This window comes from Neopelma chrysocephalum, unplaced genomic scaffold (assembly GCF_003984885.1).
Source record: "Neopelma chrysocephalum unplaced genomic scaffold, ASM398488v2 Primary Assembly neopelma1_76, whole genome shotgun sequence".
NCBI classification, from domain to species: Eukaryota; Metazoa; Chordata; class Aves; order Passeriformes; family Pipridae; genus Neopelma; species Neopelma chrysocephalum.
In genome coordinates this window covers 9,127,246-9,131,030 of record NW_020897737.1, presented here as the reverse complement: position 1 = coordinate 9,131,030, position 3,785 = coordinate 9,127,246, and the positions used below count along the sequence as shown (strand labels likewise).

The window sequence follows — 3,785 nt, the reverse complement described above, 5'->3', positions numbered from 1 at the left end:
CTAATAATGTGCAGCAGAAACTCATGATGGAATGTCACCATCTGTGTCTGTGCTTAAAATGGAGCTTACTTTTAAAGATGTGATTTAAATTATTCTTTACTGATTAAAGTACCAGAATGCCAAAGTGATGACAAGCTTTTCCCTGTCTTCTTAAAATTATGACAGTCTTTCTCATTTTTCCCCATCCTCTAGAAGTTCACAGGAAGTAAATTTTCAAAGTAGTGACATTAATGGGACTCATGCAGTTAAATCCCTGTGCATCACTTTGAAAATTTACTTGCTAGTGTACTAATGAAAATTTAGGTCCTTGAATATTTATTATCCTCTATGGGCTATCATAAATGTATCTCTTGTTTAAATAAATAGGAAGAAAATCTACCATGTATGCGTAGTTTACTGTCATTCATATAATTGCAATCAAACTGCATTGTCCAACAATATCAGATTAATTTCCATTGTTCCATTTGCTGTTTGACTCTTTCCTCCTTGATAATTACAAATTTTCAGTTGGATTTCACTTCCAGAGTTTAATCTCTCACTTAAAAGGACACTGAGATAAAGACAAGAGCACAGGAAAGGAAAGCATTTTAATTGGAAAAGTGTATTTGAGATGCTGAAAGCTTTTGGTTTCCTAGGAGCTGCACAGCTACTTGCTGGTAAGGGACCTCTTGGATGGCTGCTGAAGGTGGGAAGGGAGGGACAGGGATGGTGGTGTGAGACTGTGGTGGAGGATTGATTTAATTCTAAAATGTAGCACAGACAGCTACAAAGCTGTGATTACTTCTGAACCTACTTAATGTCCAGAGCTCTAGATGGGCCCTAATAAATAATCAAAAACAGCTTCTGCAGCAGGACTACTACAGTATCTTCCTGGGGCTGAGTATTAATCAAACACTATGAGAAAAGAAAATTCAGATTCACTCTGACATGATTTATCCACACTGTCCTCTGCTGTCCCTTACACATGCCACATCTTTGTAAACAACCTCAGTCTCTTGCCTTGTGGTACCTGTCTGCTGGGACAGGGGCCCTGCCCCATCCATACATGAGAGAGGAAGGTGTTCAAAGGGCTGTACTCTGGGGATATATCCCCAGCACTCCTTTGCAGGAAATTGTTAGTCTGTGTCTCAGGTACCTGCTGTTTCTTCTGTTCACCTCTCCAGGTACAATGAGAAGATTACCTCTTTTGCTAAATCAACCCCTGCTGCCCTAGAAATAGTAAGTCAGGGTATTTCTAAATCAATGAGATCACGGAGACAGTTACAAGTTGTCTTGTCTTGTTGTTGTCCTAATTAGTTATTTATTGCTTTTATGCCAGAAAGACTTCTAGAACAATATAGTCCTTGGAGAATGAAATGTTTTTATAAAATGTTACCAGCTGAATAGTGGCACCAAAATAGAGCAATGACAGAGCATTTGTTCATCTAAGGATTCAGCGGAGGAGGGACCATGAGCATAGTGAGTTATGGCAGCCTGACAGCTTGAATTGTGACACTAGCAGAGTTTGTCTTCATCATCTTTATCCTTTGAGAACATAATTAGATCCACCTATTAAAATGATATCTAATAAAATCAAAGTTTTCATACTAATTATATAAAAGAATGAAGAAATAGCATATGACTAAGCAACATTGATTTCTGTCTTATTACTGAATGACTTATCTCCCCAGAAAACTGTCATTTTAACAATGTTTAAGCGCATTACTACTGATATAGAAAGGACCTTACAGGGAAGAAGTGAGAAACAGAATCTGGGGAGCACAACTGGTAAGTTCTCTCTTAAAATATTAAACTAACAGCTGACTTTTTTTTTTTTTAAATTACCAGAATGCTGTCTCTTTTCTAAAAAGAGACCCAAATCAAGACCACAGTCCCGGATCCATTCATTGGTGTTTGTCCAATTTATATAACTTTTCTGTAGACTAGTTCTTCTTCTTTTAAAAACTACATCTCTCTCTCTCAAGATATGCATCTGTGCATATATATTTGATTTTATCTAAAGTTTGTTTTTTTCTTGTTTTTGATAAAAAGTGTCATAATTCGGATATATTTTACTGCCTCAAGGTTGTTGAAGAAGTTTGTATTTCAAAAGTATAATAGTTCTTGTAATAATTTCCTGTTATTCCTGTAGGGAGTTGAAAATATAGTAATCTGATTTCATACTTCTCTTTAAATACCCAACATGTATCTATTATGTGTTAGCTAAAATGAAGCAAATGTTTTGTGTATGTGTGTATGTGGAAAAAGAAAGACAAACAGAAAGAAAAAACTCCAGTATGTGTTGTAGTTCCCCTTTCTTTGTCACAAAAGCAAAAATGGCAAAAATAGGAGCATTGTTGCTATGCATCTCATGGTCCTTGCTCATGTCCCCATGGTAACTAGCAGAAGTCATTTGCATTCTGCAGAAGCATCAGGGAGATGCATGTGTGCAGCAGAGGGCTGGATGGTCCAAAGGACATGCTAAACATGGCCAGCTTTGAAAAGGACTCTGAAAGGTCACCCTCAGGAAGTTAATAAAAGTCCTGTTAGTATCTAAACCTCACCAAAATAACATTTTTATTTTAAAGGTAATTTGAACCTGCAGTAAGGGGCAAAGCCCTGAAAGTTTGTGGTGGTCTAACATCCAGTTCATGATATAGATCCTCAAATGTTATCAGTAAGTAAAACTCTTCTGAAAGCAGACACGCTATTTTTTTTCAGCTTCAGGTTTGGTTTTCATTTTTACTGCATTAAAAAGTTAAATGTTATCTTTCACTGTTGTATACCTGTTCTCCTCGTCTCAAAAATGTCCTCCTCTTTGTCTTATATTTTCTTTTTCCTTACTGGCAGGACTTGTGACCCCACAGGGGACCCACACTGGATCAGTCTGTTCCTGGAGGACTGCACCCCATGAAAGGGACTCATGCTGGGGCAGTTTGTGAGGAACTGCAGCCAGCGGGAAGGACTCATGTTGGAGAAGTTGGTGGAGAACTGTCTCCTGTGGGAGGGACTCTGTGCTGGAGCAGAGGAAGAGTGTGAGGAGTCCTCCCACTGAGGAGGAAGGAGCAGCAAAGACCGTGTGTGATAAACTGACCTCAGACCCCATTGCCTGTCCCCCTGCGCTGTTGCTGAGGGGAAGGAGGTAGAGAGTTCAGGAGTGAAGCTGAGTCCAGGGAGAAGAGAACAATGTGGGGAAGATGTTTTTAAGATTTCATTTTTTGTCTCATTATCCTGCTCTGATTTGATTGGTAATAAATTAAATTAATTTCCCTGAGTCAAGTCTCTTTTTCCCATGTTGGTAACTGGTAAGTGATCTCTCCCTGCCCTTATCTTGACCCACAAGTCTTTCAGTGTATTTTCTCTCCCACGTCCAGCTGAGGAGGGAAATGACAGAGCAGCTTTGTGGGCACCTGGCATCCAGTCAAGGTCAACCCAGCACAATATGCAATGAGATCCCTTAGCAGTCCCACTTGGAAAAGAATTCAGATGAAATGCAAGGAAAATTTAAAAAAGTAAGTAACAAAAAAGTACTAAGATGAAAATAACAATTCTACGTGTTGAGGAATTCTGACCTATATTTCACATGTTTTGTATGCAGTAGCTTAGATGAATACTGAGGCAAGACTGAATGTTTTATATTTCCTCTACTTTTTTCTTCTCTCTTGACTATTCTTAATGCTGAAATTCCAATTTCTTTTCTCCTTAAGGTCTTCAGGTCTAACTTCCCATTAGCCTTTAATTATGTTTCTTTCAGAAAATACCACAAGAGTCTCTATCTCTCCTGCTTTTCAAAATGTGAATTTTTG

General features: G+C 38.4%; 1 long non-coding RNA gene across 1 annotated transcript; it reads left to right on the top strand.

Annotated features, from left to right (window-relative positions):
• Window positions 1-1,526: 1,526 nt before the first annotated feature.
• On the top strand, window positions 1,527-3,253 carry LOC113970197. Its single transcript, XR_003535074.1, has 2 exons — window positions 1,527-1,767; window positions 2,830-3,253. It is a non-coding gene; the product is annotated as an uncharacterized LOC113970197 (long non-coding RNA).
• Window positions 3,254-3,785: the final 532 nt, after the last annotated feature.